The sequence below is a fragment of the Protopterus annectens genome, chromosome 7.part0 (assembly GCF_019279795.1).
Source record: "Protopterus annectens isolate FY-2018-M chromosome 7.part0, PAN1.0, whole genome shotgun sequence".
Classification (NCBI taxonomy): domain Eukaryota; kingdom Metazoa; phylum Chordata; order Ceratodontiformes; family Protopteridae; genus Protopterus; species Protopterus annectens.
In genome coordinates this window covers 1730430117-1730452547 of record NC_056739.1, presented here as the reverse complement: position 1 = coordinate 1730452547, position 22431 = coordinate 1730430117, and the positions used below count along the sequence as shown (strand labels likewise).

Below are 22431 nucleotides of genomic sequence, written 5' to 3'. Positions count from 1 at the left end.
GTACACGCATGAATTGTATTAGCAATACCTACAGTTATGGTGTGATGATAGAATGAAGTATTTCTGACTATGGATTAAATTTTTTTTCTTAGGGCAGCTAATGATATGTGGGAAGAGACTAAGCAAAAGATAATACAAAAATTGAGAAACTGGAAGCTCTTGTCTACAGATATGGACAGCAAGATAAAAGCAGTAAAAATGTTTTTAGTCCCTTCAGTTTTATACACAGGTCAGGTATTTCTATCAATCAGAGAAGAAACTGTGAATAGTAATTAATAAAGAGTTGAAAACTTTTGTCTGGGAGGGGAACAGGGCAAGAGTCAAGTGGGATAAGATGATCCTTCCAGCAGAACAAGGTTCCAGTTGAAGTGATATTTTAGAGCTGTATGGTTAAGACTCTTGTACATAAACACAAACAGAAAGTTATAATTCAAAGTGGAAAGGGATGATGACGAAGCAGGGGAGAAATTAAAGAAATAACAAAGTGGGATTTTGGATGCAGATCCTTAAGCAAAATAAAAGTCATGCAGAATATTATAATCATAAAATAGCAGAAAATATTCTAGGAACTAAGCCAACATGAGAATGGAGAAAGGAGATTCTGCCGATGGGGATGACTGCAATTAGGGGTGTACAGAATAGGAAAGCGGGTATAGATAATAGGGAAGGGGGATTGGAATTTACTGGAGGAAATTGGCAAAGGAGCTATTCTATTGTGAATAAATAATAAGAGAAGAAAAGGTAATATAATGGGAAGAGGCCAAGAAGGCATTTGGACTCCAGGCTAGGGACTGATAGAGTATAAGCAAAGAAAAAGAGATAGGGGAGTTCTAAGTGAAAAGCCTGCACTGGTAGAGTTTTTAGTTGAATCTACATCAGAACTGCTGTTAAAAAGGGATAGTTAGTAGGGCATACAAAATATTAAACGATAACTATAGGAATCAATCAGAAATGTTAGAAAAGACTGAGAAGAGAGATTGGATATGCAATTCACATACAAACAATGGGAGGACATATGTATGGCTCCCAATATGCAACAAAGTCTAGAAGATTTAGGATTTTTGCTTGGAAGTGTTTGCATAGGTACTTTTATACCCCAAGCAGACTCCAAAGACTTTTTCCTCAGGTACATGGCAAATGTTGGAGGTGTGATAGGGAAGAATGAGGTAGCTAGGAACATATATCTTTGGAGTATAACGAGTTGGCAGACTTTAAAAATTCCGTATAGAACACAGTGTTAGAAATACTGGGTAAGCAATTGGGTATAACTAAGGAAATGATTTTTTTGAGCTAAGATATATGATCTGAATTGCCTAAGACATAGTAAGGCTTTGTCAAGTTTAAATCTGGTGGCTGGCAAAAAAGCAATTACTAGAAAATGGAGATCATAGTCTGCAACTGAAAAATGGATGCACGACAATCATCTCGCTCTCAATCCATCAAAAATCAAACTCATGTTATTTACCCCATCAAAAAGAATAACTATCGACATAAACTCTTTCCTCATAACCAGTCAAAATAACACAACCCTAGAAATTGTTTCCAGTGCTAAACTGCTAGGAGCTCTCATTGATAACCAGCTTACATTTGATTCCCATAAACAAACAAACATTAAAAATACACATCAGAAACTAGGCATGTTCTACCGGCATATCCGCTTCCTCTCCCCATCTACTAGATTCCTCCTATCTACCACATACCTCATCCCCTCTCTCCTTTATGGTGCCCCTCTTCTAACCAACCTTAAGTCCTCTATTAAAACAAAACTCTCCTCCTGCTACAACAAAATTGCAAAATTCGCCTCTGGCCACAGATCCTCCTCCCATCACTGTACTGCCCTCCACAAACTAAATTGGCTAGAGCTCCCAAACTACCTTACCTACACTCAACTAACTCTTGCTCATAAGCTCATTTTCAAGCCCTCACTCTGCCCCTCACTCTCCTCTGCCTTCACCATGCACCATCCAAATAGACCCCTTAGAACCAGCACTCAGAACCTAGTTGAACTCCACAAACCTGCCCGTCCTGCTGGCAAACTCTTACTTTCCTTTTCCCTGGCCCGCCTCTGGAACTCCCTCCCATCACATATCCATAATACCAGCAGCCTTCCAGTTTTTAAATCTCTCCTCCATTCACATCTATCTTCTCTCTGGGAATGCTCCTGCACCCATCCTGCATAATCCTTCCAGCTACTATTCACCCCTTAATCTACAACTCTTCTCTTCCTTGAGAACATTCACATTGTAGTTAACCTCTTATGTAAATATTCTTTGTGCACATCTAACAACTAAAATCCTACCTAATACTTTCTCTTTCCATTTGCCAGTGAATATAGAAGTTAAACATTGTAAACTTATTCTTATTGTTACATATGCTCTTCTGTTGTTCGTCCTGCTGCATTAACATTATCGTCTGTGTATATGTACTACTCTGATACTTTAACAAACTGTTTATGTTATATTTATCCTACTATATTTTACTTTATCCTTAATTGTATATGTTGACATTGTATCTGTGGAGCTTTTCTCCCCAGGACTCCATTGAAAAAGGGCTCATTCGGCCCAATGGATTATCCTGGCAAACAAACTTCAAATAAATAAATAGTCTAAACCAACTGTATTTGAGGTAGACAATACTGTAACAGAGGTAAAAGAACTGGAAGTAGGATCATTAGAAAAGGGTAGGAGCAAATTATACAGAAAAACACAATGGAAATTGTAGGAACAATACATGCAGAAAAATGTTTTGGAACAGGAATAAGGTTTAAAGGAAAGCAGGATCTGACCAACTTATGCAATGGAGTCATTACAGTGTACAAACGAATATGTAAAGTAATGTCTTTCGGCTTTTCCCGGTTAGGGGTCACCACAGCGGAACACCGGTCTGTTTATGATTGGCAGTAGATTTATTACATTGCCGAGGCGCCAGCCTGACACCCAACCTTCAACGAAGGCACACCCATTCACGCACACACCTACCTGCATGTCTTTAAATGTCACTTGATCGTGGGGAGGACATGCACACTCCACACAGAAGGCACTCCAGCTGAGAATCGAACAGGAGAACCTCTTGCTGTGAGACGACAACGCTAACCACTGCACCACTCCGGCCTACTCTGTGACGTACAATATTTGTAACTGTGAACGTGTTAACATGGTTTATTTTCTTTTACATAAATGTAAGTTTGTCTATGAGACAAGTGCTACTTCAATAAAAGTGTGAAAAAAATATTTGGAATCCATTGGGCAAATCATTATTGGGGTCCATCAAATACAGGATCACATCATCTGCAAATAAAGCAATGTTTTCTTCCCCACCTCTCCCATTCCATCCATTCAATCCAGACTATCATATCTTTTTTTTTCAAAAAGACTATCATATCTTTTGAGCTCAAGGCTCCAGGTATAATTTGAATAATGACTGGGATAGTGGGTAACCTTGCCTTGCTCCTGTCTGGCAGTGAATATTTGTAGATGGGTGTGTTGTTACGCTGTATGTGACCCAGGGTTGTGGACCTGACAGAAAGATTTCCCGTTATGCGAGTTAGCCTTAAGTGATGTACTCAATAGTGATCTGGGGTTTAAGTACAGCTTTAAGGTAACTGCAGGTTTTTGTTTCAGTTCTGCTTGCTTCCAGACAGGAGCAGGATTACAGTTAAATGCAACTGTCTGTTGTCCAGGAGCTTTTTACTTAGACCTTCAACTTTTGATTGTGTCAGCTTTAGACTACCCAACAAGGAAGCTAAGTGGCTGAAAATTATCATTTCTTTTTGTTCTAAGTTCATTTTAACAGTCTGTATCTATGGTATCTGTTTTTCTTGTTCCTGTCTTAACAGCTTCCATATGTTTTGGCTGCTTTAAGCCATTATTTTCTATTTGTTCTAGGGGTTTTAAACATTATTTTAAATCATTCTTTTTGCTGTTTCTGACCCTACAGCATCTGGATAAAGTTGTGTTAGCTTTTTAAGCATTTATTTAACAATTCCATTAAATGTGTGCACTGTGTTTGCCTTTTAAGTAGTCTAACCTTTGGAATGAAATCTTGGAGGTCTTTTGTGAAAGAAACTGTGAACCATGCTGAGTTGTGCAAGTTCTAAATAAATATAGACCGGGTTATGGGTTGGAGTTAATTGTTACTGTTGTCTGAGACCCAACAGCTTTTTTCGGTTTGTGCCTGTTTCGGGATATCCAACAAGAGAGATAAATGGCTGAAACTAAGTGGCTGAAAATTATCATTTCAATTTTTTCTGTTTTAAGTTCATTTAAACAGTCTATCAGTTTTAGTTGTTTCCTTGTTTTCTGTTTTACGTTAACAGTTTCCATCTGTGTCCGCTGCTTTAAATCATTAAACTAGTCTACTGCAGTACTGCCACTCACTGGAGATTGGAATGTAGCAAGGCATCATAAAGGGCTTGGGACAAGCAGCATGTTATGCTATAACAAGAAACAACTCCATCTACTAAACTGTGACACAGAAGTAGACAGGACAGCAACGTCAGAGCGTAAGGTTCTTAGTCTAACCAATGTACAGAAGAAAACAAGAAAATGTTTGCTTGTCACTGTATTTTAGCATGACACCTATGTAGATGTCAACAACCTGCACAGCTGTAATACAAAAGACATTTCTGGGACAGTGGAGTGAAGAAATTTAAAATGTATGATTTTCATTTGGACTGTGCTTTATGCAATGATCACTATGTACAAGTGGCATGAAAGCAGTGATGCATGTACCATGAAGTGCAAATCCCAGACGTTCATAAAATGTGCCACCAAGTTTAAGGTCTAGATACTGGTTACTTTACTTTTTGTATATGTGTTTTTTTTTAATAATCTGGAAACATTCAATAGCTTGTTATAAAATGAGGGCATTAAATGAAACAATAGAGTGTTAGGGTTCTGAACACCAGAATTTTAAAATCTGTGTTTGGGTGAGTTGAAATACTTTCAACAAATCACAGATAATTTGAGCCTGATACACAACCGCTCACCCTGCATGACCTTATATCAGACTGTGACAGCTGGTCAACTGCCTTCGGTTACCCAAATATTTAGACTGTGTTCAGCATTTGCAGTCCCTTATGTAGCAAGATCTGGAAGATTTGATAAGAAAAGCAGCAAGTATCAAGTACTTGGCTTTAAGTCTTAATTTTGAAAGTTAATATTCATCACAATTTATTTTGTTTAATTTGCCTATACATTTTAGTGTCACCAGTCCATGTTTAGTAATGAAGAAATTATTTATCATCATAAAACTCATTGACAGTTCCCTGACCAGACTTATTGGTATCACTGAGAAAAGTATCCGTTTTCATAAGTATGGAATTTACTGAGTCATAGTTTTGACTGGTAATGCCTTGGAAGACTGTTTTATTTGTGTATATGTTGATTTTACTCTCGGGATAAAGATGATGTTATCACAATCTGAATTAATTACAGACGATATAACCATGGGTAGGGACAGGGGGCAGAGTTGGATTTTTTTGCTATTTGTCTGCCTTTATAATTCTGACTATTTTGTCCATTATTATGGATAATATAAGCTAATTTTGTGTCTTTGATTTTGGTCAGCTGTTCCAGATTCTCTTCTCTGGAAGATGAGAAATATGGTGCAACTAAATCAAGGGATGCTTACAAATAAATTGCTGGGGCTGTCAAATTACTCATATAAAGAGAAAATTTGTGACAGTGTATACTCTTTGAGCAAAAAGGGAGAAAGTAAGTTGTCAGCATTCTACACACATTGGAAAATAAGAAGGAATCTGATGGGGATTGTTATGCTTTAGTTTCCTCAAATAATGTATGGCTTGATTACCAAGAACCAGGATGGTGTAAGGGGAACTAAAAAAGCAGCTTAAAGAAAGTTTATAGTAAGACAACCATAGCTATTTCACATTCTCTGCAAGATGAAACTCAACAGAAAACAAATCTATTAAAATTCAAATAACTTCTAAATGCCCCAATGACAAGCAAAACTATGAGCCATTATAAGTGGCTGGCAAAATGGATACTTTTACCTGTTAAACAACTAAAACAGAGAACCAGTGCCAAAATAAAACTTTTAAAGCACAAGGAAGGCACTGATAGAAGGGCCACACCAGATCTGGATTAGAAGGCATTAATGATGCAAACAAATCGAATCACACAGCACACAAAAGAACATAAATGCCTCAATGAGTCATCGCGCTTTAGTCTACATGAAGACTTCTTCAGAAATGTTTCAAACTACCATTTATATCCCTAACAATGATCCTGAACCACCAATGAAATTCTGTCTCTAATAAAACAATCAACCAACCAAAAAATACACTTATAAAACACACTAAAAATCACTTTTCTATATAAAAAATATATATAATCTAAAATGTTGAGTTTATATAAAATATTCAAACTTGAACTTAGTAAAATATATCGTACATATAATAAGAGTGGAAGCTAAGGAGAAGGATTTACGAGCATACTAATTCTATTCGGAACAATGCATTATTTAAACACAGTCTAGACTGTATTTTAGCTAAGTTTCAATTTTTTGTATTGGAAGAAATACCCAAGGATATAAGGGATGTTATGTGGGAGACAGTGAATACAGAGAATTATATTGGCAAACTATTTTAGAGGCTAACAGACCCCCTGAGTTAAATGATACAATCTCTCTAGCCCAGTCCTGAGGCTTAGAGCGGTTAGACTTTAATAGTGGCTGCATTTTAAAAAATAGCTAATCCCATTATTTTATACACAGACCGAATTAAGTTTTTATCTGGTTAGTGTTACATTACCATATTTCGTCCACTAGATGGCGATAAAGTTTTATAAATTGCACAAGGCCCCTATTCATTCAGTCATTCATTGTTACATGTATTTTAGCAATTTTATATTACATGTATGATATAGTTTATTGAATTCAAGTTTGAATATTTTATATAAACTCAACATTTTAGATCATACATATATTTTTATATAGAAAATGTGATTTTTGTATGTTTTACAAGTTTATTTTTTGGTTGGCTGATTGTTTTATTAGATACAGAATTTCACTGGTGGTTCAGGATCATTGTTTGGGATATAAATAGTGGTTTGAAACATTTAATTTGACATCTGAAGAAGTCTTTATTTACACAAAAATGTGGCGACTCATTGAAGCATTTATATTCTTTTGTGTGCTGTGTGATTCTATTTGTTTGCATCATGAAAGCCTTCTAATTCGAATCTGGTGTGGCCCTTCTATCAGTGCCCTCCTTGTGGTTTAATACTTTTACCTGTTCTAATAACAAGACAAAATTATAGTGTACTGGATGTACAGAACTTGAAATGAGACAGGAATGTATTATCGCAATCTGTAGGCAGCTAGTGATACCCTACATCTGAAAAACTGTGTGCAGTTATGGAGATCATTTCAACAATACAAGTAAACATGGCTTTATTAATAACTGAAAGTGGTGTAGTCTGCATCTCAATCTGCATGAAAATAAATTAACTAAATGTAATACATACTTACCATAGGTGAAGTGTGGGGGGAGATGGAAGAAACTTTTAAGAATCACAAGGGGTAAAAGGGAAACAAAAACATTAAGAAATGAAGACACAATGTGAAAAGAGATTAAGTTATTTTATCTTCACAGTCAGGGTAGTGAATGCATGGAAAGTACAGATGTGTGAGATACTCAACAGTAAAATAAAGAATACACTCACATTACTGACTTGGTGTATGGTGTACATATTCACTGGGCATCATACTATTTTCCAAGGCTACAGCTTATTTTGCTACAGCAGTCATACATCCTGGATTTACTCACTGGTATTCTACCTCAAAGCTCTGCCTGGAGGGGGGGGGGGGGGGTTGGGGGTAGTTAGCACCTAGGTCATTCCTACAACTGGAGCCCCCATCATATGCAGTTGAAGAACAAAGTAGCTTGCTCTCTGTAACACAGCAGGCAGTCTTGGAAATAATTTCGGCAGTTGTGACTGATATCATGTCTGCTTAAATGAAACTGCAGATACTCCTTGCGGACTGACTGTCATAAAATGAACACAACATTGACTTGTAGGGAATGACTGTCATCTCTTCTACTGTGCTGACTGCAGCCCCTATCAGCTTGTCCCCAGAAGCAGTTTTGAAAGAGTTGGACAGATGCAAGCAGTTTGTGGAGCTGTCCTCAAAAGGAGGAACAACTACAACTGGAGGAGAAATAAGATGAGTGGAGATCAACAACTGAAGAGGTGGCTTGTCAAACCATTTCCAATATTCCATCAGAAGAGGCAAAAGAGGAAAAAAAAAAAAAAGAGGTAAAAAATACACCAAAAAGATTCAAGAGTCCTTCAGGGCATTGCGGAAAGAGAGGAGAAGAATAGTGCAAGAAGGAGAAGTTATGGAAGAAGAGGATCCTGTGGGATACGTCATGAGTTCCTCAGGTTATACAAGGGTCTGGTCAAATCAGCGTCTTTAAGAACATAGATCAAGTGGTGGGAAGAAATTTATAAATTCAAGGAACTTAACAAAGCTACATGATGGACAGAAAGTACAGTTGTGTACACTTACCATAAATGTAGATGTTCAAGTGTATTCACTGTTGCAGTCATTACATTTGGGTTATCTGCTTGCAGTAGCCTTCAGTTGGCCTGATTAACAAAGTCTTGGGTCCTGCGTCAGTTGCTGTCCCTTCTTCCATGACGTCAGGTCGTCAAGGGTATAAAATATGCAGCCGACGCCATTACATCAGTTTTTCTTGCCCCAGATGTCAGGTGCCCCCTAATGGGAAGCATTTAAATCTATAAATACAAGGATATAACTCCAACAAAAAAGCAAATACATCAAAAAGATTTTTGAGCATAGTAAGTGAGAGTAGAGGTATAGCCAAAAAAAGAAAGGGCGCTGGAGGGAGGGTAACCAGGACTGCAACAGTGAATACACTTGAACGTCTACATTTATGTTAAGTGTACACAACTGTACTATGTTCTTCATGTTTCACTGTTGCAGTCATTACATTTGGGTAGATTCCCAAAGCTAAGGTTGGGAGGAGGAATTTAAATAGAATTAGGACCAGCTATAAGGCCCTGCAAGACTGCAGTGGCAAAACCAGCTCTGGATTTAGAGGAAATTGGCAAATGATAATGCTTGGTGAAAGTATGTACAGAACTCCAGGTAGCAGCTTCTAGGATGTCCCTAGTAGGGACGCCCCAAAGAAAGGCTGTAGAAGTAGATGCAGCCCTGGATGAATGGGGTCTGATGCCCTGTGGGATAGGTTTTCCATGGTGCTTATAGCAGAAATGAATGCAGTGGCCTATCCATTTTGAAATGGTTTGTTTTGAAATAGCTTTCCTCTCTGTCCCTGCAGCAAATGCCACCAGCAGTTGTTCAGAATTCCTTTGAGGTTTAGTCCTGTCCAAGTAGAATCTAAGTTGTCTGTGCACATCTAAAGAGTGCAGTATCCGTTCCCCTTTGCTCTGTGGGTTAGGAAAGAAGGTAGGCAAATGAATGGACTGATTAAGAGCCACACTGGATACCACCTTGGGCATGAAGGAAGAACTGGTTCTGAGGGACACCCTGTCCGCATGAAAGATGATGAAAGGTTCCACTGCCATAAGGGCCTGTAATTCAGATACCCTTCTTGCAGAAGTGATTGCTAAAAGGAAAGCTGTTTTCCAGGAAATAATTTTTAAATCTGCAGTAGCAGCTGGTTCGAAAGGAGGAACAGTGAGTTTCTCCAAGAAAAAGTTAAGATCCCAGGCTGGAGTTGGAGCTCTCCTGGGTGGCCTTAAATTTTTGGCCCCTCTGAGGAACTGCTTGAGCAGTGGGTGAGAGAAGAGGGGAGAGGCTCTGTGCTATAATGAGCTGAAATGGCTGAGGCATGAATTGTGATGAAAGAAAAGGACAAGACCTAATGAAGCATCTCAGTCAAGTATTGTACAATCTGAGGTAAATTGGGCACTGCTGCATTCATTCCTTGAGATTGGTTCCAGGCATAAAATCTTTTCCATTTTGCAGCATAAGATTTTCTAGTACTAGGCCTCCTTGACTCTAAAATGATATCCATCACTGACTGACTGTAGGATGGTAAAGGAGAGATTAGGTAATTAGCCAGGCTGCTAGGTTCAGGGTTTGCAGATGAGGGTGCAGAATCTGGTTCTCCTGCTGAGACAACAGGGAAGGAGTCTGAGGCAAGTGCCATGGAGCCAAACATGACACACTGCGCAAGAGTGGGTACCAGTGTTGGCAAGGTCAGTCTGGTGCAATTAAAACCGCCCTTGGCTTGTCCTGTTTGATCTTTAGTAGTATCTTGGAGAGCAGAGGCAGAGGAGGAAAGGCATAAACTGATACGTTTTTCCAGCTGAAGGATAGAGCATCCACTTTCCAAGCTAGCTTGTGGGGAATCCTTGTGTCAATTTGTCCAGCTGATGGTTCTGGGGGGAGGCATATCTGGGCTCCCCCATTTGCTTGTCAACATGCTGAAAATCCTTGGTTCCAGTTTCCACTCATGTGGGTCCATGAGGTTTCTGCTTATTCCATCTGCCAGTGTATTTAGTTTTCTTGGCAGGAATTGAGCTTGTAGATTCACTTGGTAGCTCAAGGCTGTGTTCCACAATGCCATGGCTAGTCTGCAGAGGGGGTAAGAATGTGTACCCCCTTGCTTTTTTATGTACCACATGACAGTGGTGTTGTCCGTCTTTACCATTAGTTGTCCTGGAAGAATGTGGTCCTTGAAGGCTGTCAGAGCATTCATCTACAGCTAACATTTCCTTTTGATTTATGTGCAGGTGCATTTGACTTGGGTTCCATTTGCCCTGAATGCACTTCCCTGCCAGGTGAGCCCCCCCCATGCATAGTCTGATGCATCTGTTGTTAAGATTTGGGTGGCAGGGGGTAATGTGAATGGTAGTCCCCTGTTTTGGTGGCAGGCCTCTGCCCACCAAAAGAACTCTAGGCATAGGCAAGGTATGATAGGAATCCTTGCTTCTAGAGCCTGTGAATGTTGATATCATAGGCTTTTGAGATACCATTGTAGTTTCCTCATATGCAGCCTTGCATATGGAATTAGAAGAATGCAGGAAGCCATGAACCCCAAGGCTTGCAGTATTTGCCTTGCAGATAGCTGGGTTTTTGTGGCCACTTGTTTAAAGTAGGTTGTCAAATTAATCCGTTTCTCTGGCGTGAGGAAAGCCACCTGGGAAGTTGTATTCAAGCTTGCTCCCAGGAATATAACTTGTTGACAGGGTACCAGGTGTGATTTCTTTTCGTTTATGGTGAACCCCAGACAAGTTAGTACCCATTGAACAAAGCCCAGATGATTCAAACGAATGTCCCGGCTTTCTGCCTGAATTAGACAATTGTCCAGGTATGGGTATATTTGAATATTTCTTTGCCTGCAAAATGCAATGACTGGAGATAGGCACTTTGTGAATACCCTGGGCGCAGTAGATAAGCTAAAGGGCAATGCAGAGAACTGACAGTGCATGTAGCCTGCTTTGAAGCATAGGTATCTTCTGCAAGACTCCCTGATAGGGATGTGCAGGTATGCTTCTTTTAAGTCTAGTGTTGCCAACCATGCATCTTTGCCTAGCATAGGAAGCAGCTGGTGAAGAGTCAGCATTTTGAATTTTGGAATCACCAGAAAGGTGTTTAGAGTAGAAAGGTCCAGGATAGGTATTGCCTTTTCTGGGTACCAGGAAAAGTCTCGAATAGAAACCTTGTCCCTTTTCCTCTTCTGGTACCAACTGAATAGTCCCCATGTTTAAGAGAAAGAGTACTTCATTTGGGGCCTCTGCCCACTGATTTGGGGGTAGACCTGGCCACCCGCTTGGTGTTGGTAACGTGTGGAAGTGAAATCTGTATCCTTGGGACACTATATTTAAAACCCATTTATCCTGGGTAATGAGTTTCCAGTTTTTGGCCTGCAGACCAATCTTTCCGCTTATAGGAGCATTCAGTTGGGAAGTGCTTGGAAGACAGTTTTCCATAGGGGGCAGTCTTACTACTCCCAGATTTGGGTACAGAAACCCCCCACTGCTTAGTCTTGTGTGCCCCTTGGGACTGAAACCTGGGGTTTCTGCTTTGTCTGGGTTTGGCTTGAGAAGACCTGGAAGGGGCTGGAAAGGACCAATTTTTAGAAGGCCAGTGCCTACTAAATTTAGGAGGCTGAACTTGTAAGAAATCTTTAACAGTTTGCATAGATTTAGCTTTATCTTCCATCTTTTTAAGAACTTCCTCAGCCTTGTTGCCCAACAGGAGGTCCTGAATTAAGGGAGCATCCAACAATTTAGCTTTAACATGATCCAGCAAACATTGCTCCTTAAGCCAAGCATGCCTTCTGAGCAAAGACCCAGTAACAGCAGCCCTACAAGAGGTCTCTAATTAATCAAATCCACATTGCAATGTATGTTTTCCAACCTGTTCAGCAGAATGCATTAAATCCTGTAATTCTTTACTTTCAGCACAGTCAGGAATCAACATCATTTTCTATTTAAGCAATCCAATAACATGTTGTTGATACTTTAACATATGAAACTGTCAGTTTAAAGCCCTAATGGCCAAGGTTGCAGAAGTGTAAACCTTCTTACCCCATCTATCCAGCGCCCTGGAATCTCTATCAGAGGGGGTAGGATTTTTAGCAGTAGAAGCCTTAATGCCCTTGGGTCCCTGTGAAATAGTCTCTGGATCCGCAATAGGATTTTTAAAAAGAAACTTGTATGAATCAGGAACCCTGTAATATTTGTCAGGTTTTCTGGGAGCAAGAGGCAAATAATCAGGGGCCAGACTAGATTCTGAAAAGGCATTATTGACAATGTCTAGTACAGGAGGTATAGCTAAAGGCCTATGCTGAGGCAGGAGTAAGAAATCTCTAAGCCTCTTTTTTTGAATCAGAAAAATCTTGTCTTTCTCAGTGGAAATGCTCCCTTAGAGTATGTAAGGTCTCACCAAAAGAAAAATCCTCTGGAGTGGAAGCAGAGGGAATAGAGTCCTCTGCATCAGAATCCTCATAAGTAGATAAGGGCAAATCCAGATCATCAGAAGAATCAGAATCCTATTCAGAAGATTCATAAACAACTTCACTCCTAGGTCTCTTAGAAGGGGGAGGTTGGCTCCCCCTGATTAGAGTTATAAGATCTTTAGCCATTCTTATCATTTGTTTTTTAGGCATAGAGGCCTGAGCATGCGGCCTGGGCATCGGTTTCTTAGACATGGTTCTAGATTTTGGCCTAAATGAAGAAGGAGGTGTCAGTTTAATATGCAAGTCCGTAGGCCTGAATACACCCTCAGAAGCTGGTGCCTGCACAGCGGCTCCAGACCCATCCAAGTTAGAGACATCCGCAGGTTATACAGTTGAAGCATCTTGCAGCATACCGGACTCCGAATAGGTCTCAGTAGAGGCCTGCGAGTCAGAAGTAGCGGGTATCAGGGGCTGTGAAAGCACCTCACTGAATACCGGTAAACTGGCGACTGGCTTAGGAGAAGGGTCATCAGCAGCGGGTCATCAGCAGCTTTGGACCTCGGCGGCCTGTCTCTGTCTTTAGCTTTGCATTTTTTTGGAATTCCGGTAGTCGGATGGCTAACTGACGACATTTCTGGATAATTAAACCGAGCACCAAAATATTTAGAGGTGAAAATATACCGAAGACGGATAGTGCGCTGATTAAATAAAGCACAAAACCGACAGCAAGGTATGTCATGGTCAGGGCCTAGGCAAGGAATACAGTACGAATTAAAATCTTTGTGAGGTATTTGCTTTCCACAAGTAATGCAATTATTAACTTTTACTGTCATCGGAAGGAGCAAGAAAATGTTTCCCCAACAGGGTACTTAGCTTTAGTTGAAGACTTCGGTTCTGAAACTCGAAAACAAAAATTTCAGAAGTCGGCCGACCGGCACTTGCGAACTACTACTGCTTCGGGCACTGCATAGCACGAAAGACTGATGTAATGGTGTTGGATGCATGTTTTATACCTCTGACGACCTGACATCATGGAAGAAGGGACAGCATCGACGCAGGACTCAAGACTTTGTTAATCAGGCCGACTGTGGGCTACTGCAAGCATATAACCCAAATGCAATGACTGCAACAGTGAAACACGAAGAACATGCCCTGTGAACCAGAAACCGTTGCGGGAACAATATCTGTACTCCATCAAAGGTAGAGTGAATTTGAATTTCTTGTTTTAATGAACTGTGATATGTAACGTGTTAGGAAGGAGTGAACGGTGCAGGTCATGTTTAGCGTATTGAATAATAAAGTTGTAAGTTCCAGTAAGGGAAGTAGTGGCAGAATACATGATAAGAGAGCTTGAGCAGAAATCATGCACACTGGTATAACTGCACACACACTACTCACACTGAGGAAAGAAGTGAAGGGGAAAATTAACACAATGGAGAGTGAAATGAAGGGAAAGGTACCACCAGGGTGTGACTTTGGGATGGATCAGATGTTAAAGCCTTGACCCAAAGTTTAGTAGGCCTCTAAGACCGAAGTAAAGTGAATCCACGAAAAACAAAAAGAACAAGCAAATGTGTGTGTGTGTGTGTGTGTGTGTGTGTGTGTGTGGGAAAGACTAGCAGATGAAGAAGCATACAATGCTGCAATGGAACAAGGCATAACTGAGAGCAAGGTCTGATTTCTATGGAAGAACACAATAATTTGAATGGTGAAGGTGTGGTGTGTATAATATATGTAGTTTATATAGAGTTCATAGACTTAGTTGGACAGTTAAAACATTTTCTGTTAAAGAGACATGCTACTGACTCACAAGGAAGGAAATTTAGACAAATAATTTGCCATGAGATGGGATCAGAAAAGAAACAAACACAAGAAAGCAGGTGGGAATCAAGGAATGAAACTCTGGAAGGGCAAATAAGGTAAGCGAGAACACTAAAACTAGCATCATGAAATGTGAGTGGCTTAGGGGAATTTACATCAGCTACTGAAAGTGTTAGTGTCTCTTAAACAAAGTGAGGCATATATAATAATGATGCAAGAAAATAATATAAGCAAGCAGGATAGGGCGGCATTAATGAAAAAAAAAGGGATTTTGTGAGGGTTATTATACAGTGGTGATGTAAGGCAGGAGAAGTAGGGCAATTATACTACTAAATAAAGGTGCTCTTTTAAAGTAGAACAATGGAAAGGTGATGAGAAAACATGTGTGTCTTACTACAGGGCAGACAAAAAGGGAAACAGATGACACTGTGAAATATTTGCATGCCATCAAAAGTAAATAATGTAGAATTAAAAAGTATAATGTTGGAGATAAACGTTATACAAGGTATAGGTAGTTTAGCTGGTGATAACCACCAAGAGAGAATACGAGTGGGGGCACCTAGAAGTTGTAAAATCTACACTCAAGGTACAGTGTTGGGCAAGATAATGAAGATACAAGGGAAGATGGGAATTTGGGAAACAAAGGGGAACTTGCACTATATGTACAAGGGGGGTCTATATTAGAACAACGAAGCTTCACAACTTCGAATGTCCTAATATCGACCCCTATTCAGCGAACGTTGAAAATAGTGAAGGTGCAGAACACCAAATTTCTTCCTAGAGAAGGAATTTGGTTGGCCGTTCCTGTGGCTTCGCTATTTTCAGCACTGTGGTGGAAAGTTACGGGTCGGGATCAGGTTAAGTGTGTGATTGTGTGGACGTGAGGGTTAGGGAGCGGGATAGGTGGGTTAGGGCGTGGGTCAGGTAAGCGTGCAATTGTCTGGACGTGAGGGTGAGGGTGCAGATGAGGTGAGTGTGCGATAGTGAAGGACCTTAGGGTTAGGGTTTGTGTTAAGTTAAGTAGATAGCTAGTGGTGTATGTACAGTTTGGTGTAGGGTTAGATGTAGGATTTTAGGTGTATGTGTGTGGATTGCTGTTTGTTTGGTGTGCTTGTGTTGTGTGTATGTGTGTCGGAACAGCGCATTTTTTCCCTGGGAAAAAAATCACTGTTCTGCATGTTCAGCGTTTGCTGAACAGGGGTCGATATTAGAACATTTGACGCTTTAAAAAGTCGATGTTCTAATATAGACCCATACAAGGGTCTATATTATAAGTTTGAAGTCTAAAAACTCTGAATCTTATATGATCGACTCCATATGAGCGAAGTTTTCAAACATCGAACATAAAATATAAACAAACCACAAATAAAAAACCTACCTGAACGCTCTATGCAGGGGGGCATGCCCCCCTACATCCCCCACTACTTAAATATACCTACTCCGAGATCGCACTACATTGAAGTGAAGGGGAAATATTCCCTAAGGCTATCTCCGTTGAAACGTTCGATGTTTGAAAACTTTGCTCAAATGATGTTGATCATATGAGATTCAATGTTTTCAAACTTCGAACTTATAATATAGACCCATGTACAACTCACAACACTATCCAAATTAGATAGATGGTATTTAGCAAGGGAGCATGGAACATTAGCACAGGACATGACTACATATCTAATTCTACTAATGAACCATGCATTGTCCATGTTAGAGATACCAGATGGAAGGGACTTGGAGTCACGTCATTGGAGACTATATACCAGGGGTGCAAGAAAACAGAAAAAAAACATGGAATTTCAGAAGCATGTGAAATAATAGTTGTTGGGGTTGCATGGGGAAGAAGGCAGCACAGAAAGATGAAAAAAAAAATAAAAGAAGAGATAAAACATAAATTACAGATCCACGGTAGGGAAGAATTGAAAATATGGAAAACACTACAATTACAAAGAATAACTAGCGTTGTCGCCTCACAGTAAGACGTTGTCCTGTTCGATTCTTAGCTAAAGCATCTTCTGTGTGGAGACATGCGTGAATGGGCGTACCTTCGTTGAAGGTTGTGTGTCAGGCCTGGCAAGTCGGTACGTAAAAATCTACTGCCAATCATTAGTGGACCGGAGTTCCGCTGTGGCGACCCCTAACCGGGAAAAGCTGGAAGATACAACTACATTAAAAGAACTACAAGGGAAATGGTAGAGTACTAAGGATGAAGAGTGGGAATTGGAGGACTTTACATGAAAGTGTTCTGAAGGATTAGAAGATATACATAAGCAGGTAGCCTTAAAAAGCATGTATTATGATTACTCACCCAAACTTCAAAATATACTAACAGCTAGACTGAGGTAACAGAGAGTAGAAATGATGGTGCTTAAACTAAAAGAGCCAAGGGAAGGGAAAGATCACTACTAATTAAAAAGAGACAGGGCAAATCTTCAGAAAATATTATTAACAACTCTATATAAACAGTAGCAGCAGGTAGATAATAATTGGGGATAAAAGATAATGGGATTCTTTGATGTGATACAGCTACCCACATTTTCAGATGTAGACAACAAATGTTTAAGGAGACCATTCACTGCACAGGAATTATCTGCTCAGATCAAATGGTCAGCAATAGTGAAATCTGCAGGATGGCATGGGCTACCAAATGAATTATGAAGGGAATTTCAAAAGGAAGAGCTTCTGGTTTGGCTGCTATTATTTAATGAAATTTTGGAGACTAGAAAATTCACAAAATCCTGGCATAAAAGGATAATCTCAGTAATCCCAAAGGAGGGAAAATACCTAAAATGTCCAGCATCATAAAGATAGATTTCCATTTGGTGCTTTGGTTATAAAGCTTTTGGCTCAACAATGGTGAGGAGATGCAACAATAATGCCAAGATTAGTGGGAACAAGACCAGTGTGGGTTTATTAAGGGAAGAGAAATGATTCACAATATACTAAAACATACATAATATAAAACATAGTAGTGCAGGGAACTAGTAATGTTGAACTTAGACACGGAGAAGGTGTCAGAGTATATTAGCCATATCTATGGATAGAACTACTGCATATGGGTTTGAATGAATCATTCATTGTACAGGTCAGGGACCTATACTCAGGCTCTTCTGTAGTAATAAAGGTGAATGTGAGATTAATGAAGAAACTTAGCACAGAGGGGAGAAGTGACAAGGGTGCTAGTTAACCCCCCCCCCCCATTATCTGCATTATCCAGTGTGCCAATAGCTCAAGATACATGAACCTCCAATGTACAGGGTTGGAAATGACTGGGAGAATCAGGAGAAGAAACTGGCATTTTTGCGGATAATGTAAAATTACACTCCACGAACCTAGACAGAGACATTGGAAGAATATTCAGTATTATAAGGGAGTTTAAACAAATTTCAGGTTACAAAATAAATGAGAAAAAATGAAAATAACTGATACAAATAATTCCCTCGCAGGAATTGATTAGAGAATATTCTGCCTTATGGGGGCACTACTGAATTAAGTACTTGGAGTCTAGATAGGCGTACAATCTGATGTTACAATGAAGTAAACCTGGGACCAAATTTTGGAAAAACACAAGAAGTACGACTAAAGCTGAAGGTTAATAGTGAGAGATATTGATCAAAGGATTGCAGCAATAAAAATGTTTATAGTGTCATGGATCATGCAATCCCAAATAAAACCAAGACCCAATCCTCCAAAGGCAGACGTCCTGTCTGGTGGACCCCAGCCATAAACAAACTATACAACAGAAGGAGGAAGCTACTAAATGATAGAGCAAAATCCCAAAAAGGGAAGGCATCTCTGATCAGTATTAGCAAAAAACTACGGGCACTCATAAAACCGTCTAAGGCCAGCTTCGAGAGAAAAATTGCACAGGACACTAAGGATAATCACAAGGCTTTCTTTAGTTATGTTAGGAACCTGGGTGGGAATTCCCAGATATGCTCAGAATTAGTCCAAAATGACAAAAAATACACCGAACACACAGACATTGCCAACATCCTAGCTGACAGGTTCAGCGCAAACCCCCCCCCCCACCAAAAGGGCAAATATCTATCCCAGCAGAGTGCTGCCCCCCTGACATCTCAGATGCTCAGGTAAGAGCCGCCCTCTCCAAAGCAAAAAACACAGCATCAATGGGATCAGACGGCGTCCCGGGCTGCGTCCTACATGAACTCCAAGAAGAGCTAAACCCAAACATAAAACTACTGTTCAATCTCAGCCTTACTACAGGATATGTACCCAAAGAGTGGCGTACAGCAACAGTGGTCCCTCTCCACAAAGGTGGTGCCTCAACGGATCCTGGAAACTATCGCCCCATAAGCCTGACTAGCTTGGTCTGCAAAGCTATGGAAAGGATCATCATGGACCTCATAAATAAAGATATTGGGGACCTACAGACACTGGATCCTACCCAGTTCGCCTTTGTTAAGGGCAGATCCTGCCTCAAACCTGGTTGATTTCTTTGAAACAGTCACCAAGGCCATTAATGAGGGGAAGGTGGTCCACACAGCCTACCTGGACCTCGCAAAAGCCTTCGATACAATACCCCACTCGGGCATTAAAGATAAGCTCACCAGCTTAAATATAAACCCCTATGTCACTAGATGGGTTGCAAACTGGCTCAAGGACAGAACCCACATGGTTAAATTGCTGGAGCCATGTCAGACTCCAAACCAGTTACCAGTGGAATCCCACAAGGCTCAGTCCTGGGACCTCTCTTGTTCGGTATATATTTCTCGGAGGTACAGGCCAACACGGAAGGACTGTGGCTTACCAAGTTCGCAGATGACTGCAAACTGGGCGTCATAATCGACTCTCCAGCCGACACAAGCATCCTCCAAAAGGGCCTCACAGAAACAGACAACTGGTGCCAGAGCCATGGCCTCAAGCTAAACGCCAAAAAGTGTATAGTCATCCCCTTTGGCAAAAACAAAGTGCCCACAAATTACCACATAGGTGGCAATCCATTAAGTACAGAAGAAGTAATCAGGGACCTGGGGACCCAAGTTGATAGCAGTCTCTCATTTGACAACCACGTGGCCAAAGTGGTTAGAAAAACATTTTATATAGCCCACCTAATCATGAAGGGATTCACATCTAGATCAGGGGAGGTCATCGTGCCTCTTTACTCATCCCTCATCAGGCCCATAATAGGGTACAATGCCCCTTTTGGGATGTACCTTACCAGACACCTGCAGCAACTGGAAAGACCCCAAAAGTACCTCACCAAGAGGATCAAAGGGCTCAAACAGATGTCATATGCTGCCCGGTTAAAGAAACTCCAGCTCTACTCAGTGGCATACCGCCTGTTTAGGGGCGATCTGTGCCTGACGTATAAAGCCATGTCCAACCCAGAATTAATGGACATGCTGCACCTCAGAAAATCCAAATCCCATCGAGCTACGTGTTCGAGAGACTTGAACCTCAGCACTGAAATAAATAGGACATGCTGGAGGGGCAGATTCATAATCCAGAGGCTCCCTTCACTCCGGAATAAAATCCCAGTCCAGGTTAGGCAGAGTCCCTCATTGACTCTCTTCAAGAGGAATCTTGATGAGTGGATGGGAGATCGTAGGTTTAACCCGGGTATCACTTCTGTGTCACTGTTAGACAGAGGCACAGTATGCTAACCTCGAAAAAGGGCATAGCAAAATTCATTTATAATGGGTGGCGAAAGTCAAACACATTCTGGCTAGGCTTATAAATGTCCTAGGGCAGATAGCCTAGTATGAACCTATGAACCTATAACTATCTCTGCCACATTCTGGCTAGGCTTATAAATGCCCTAGGGCAGATAGCCTAGTATGAACCTATGAACCTATAACTATCTCTGCTATGTGGTCTTTGTATCACAGCTATGAGGCTGTCAGAAATTTCATACAGTGCTGCACTATCCCATCCACTGAGTGTATGCTCAAAATGAAACAGGAAAGGAAACACAATAATGCAAAATAATACTGTGAAATATCAAAAGTATGAAACAGCACAGGGCGGTAAAACATCCACTAACAAGAAATTAGTGTTTTTAAGTGGTCACTTGGTGGAAGAGGGATAAAGCCCTTGCTATGCCCCATATTCGATTAGTAGCATGGGTGCTGCAATAGCCACAGTGGAAAAATGAGACTGATGGTCAATATCAACATGTCAATCTTGGGAGGAGGGAAGCAGCAAGGGCTTGCTGCAGTAAAGTAAGAGTACAACCATGGCCAGCTGGGTTCTGCATAAGTGGTGGGAAGCTTAGTCAAGAGATTTTACACAAGCAGAAGTGTGCATGCACACCCCAAGGACAGCAACTGCAGTACAGACAAGGCTGCCAGGAGTGATGGGAGTTAGGGCACACTCTCCCTGTCAGCAGTATAATGCTGCATCAGCATCCTTGATCTCCTCGCCAGCTCTGGATGCAGTTCTGGTTGAGCTATGGGAAGGCTAAGGTGGCTTTGGTATACACAGTTAAAGAGGAAAGGAGTTGGTGGTAACAAAAAAAATGAGTGCTTTTATTTTCCACCTAGCATCATTACTGCGTATATACTAAATACTTTTGCCAGTCTGGAGCTGTGTCTCATGACCTAAAGACAAAGCAAAAATAACTGAGGACATGTTTAAAATACATAGAGTAAGCTATGTTGTACACACACACACACACATATATATATATATATATATATATATATATATATATATATATATATTCACTTCATAATCTCAAAATACTGAAATCCCGAATTTCAGTATCTCGAGACCATGAAGCCAAAAATCCATAAACCCGAAACCTCAGAAGTGCGAAATTTAAAATTGCGACTTCTACACTAAACATACCGCAAACACAAACACACACCTCCCTGCACATACACAAACACCTACCCTACATACAAGAAGGGGGGCAAGCCCCCCCCCCCTGCACCACCCATGTGGGGGCTGCACCCCCCCACCCCCTACTTAAATATACCAACTCCGAGGTCGCACTACACAAACACACAACACCACACAAGCTACATTCCCCTCGCACACACATCACACTAACAAAACACACAGACACACACTAAAACCCTACCCAAAACCCGTAAAATACAAAACACTTACCTACACCTCCAACCACCCACTCACACACCGCAACAGAACCGCTAATTCAAAATCTCCGAACTTCGGGATTTTGAATTTCGCTCTTTTGGGGTTTCGATATTCTGCACTTTCGCCCTTCTGGTCTCGAGCTACTGAAATCCGGGATTTCAGTAGTTCAAGATTCTGAAGGGAACCTCTATATATATATATATATATATATATATATATATATATATATATATATATATATGTATTTATAGATATATATATATATATATATATATATATATACACACACACACACACACACACACACACACACACACATATTTTGCAAAGAAGAAGAAGGTGTTATCTATAATATCCTATCCTATATGCTTTTAATGACCATAATCCTCAAGATTCTGTTCACGATTCCTAGCATTTTATGACAGACTAATGACAATATGAAGGTCTGTGGCCTACTTATCTCTTGTCAACTGTTTATACCTCTAGTTGTCTAAGTCTTGAGCAAATCTTGGATCCTGTTAATGCACTGGCTGCTCCTTACCAGTCAGCTACATGCAAAAAAAAAAAAAAAAAAAAACTTAAAGCTGCAGTTGTCCTCTCCCCAAAAGAATGTAAAATCATAACTTAAAGGC

At 40.5% G+C, this 22431-nt stretch overlaps 1 protein-coding gene across 5 annotated transcripts in view; it reads right to left on the bottom strand.

The window, feature by feature from the left end:
• The window catches only part of MAN2A2 (mannosidase alpha class 2A member 2), a 2415216-nt gene that overhangs the window by 1227271 nt on the left and 1165514 nt on the right, over nucleotides 1–22431 (bottom strand). The window lies entirely within an intron of this gene.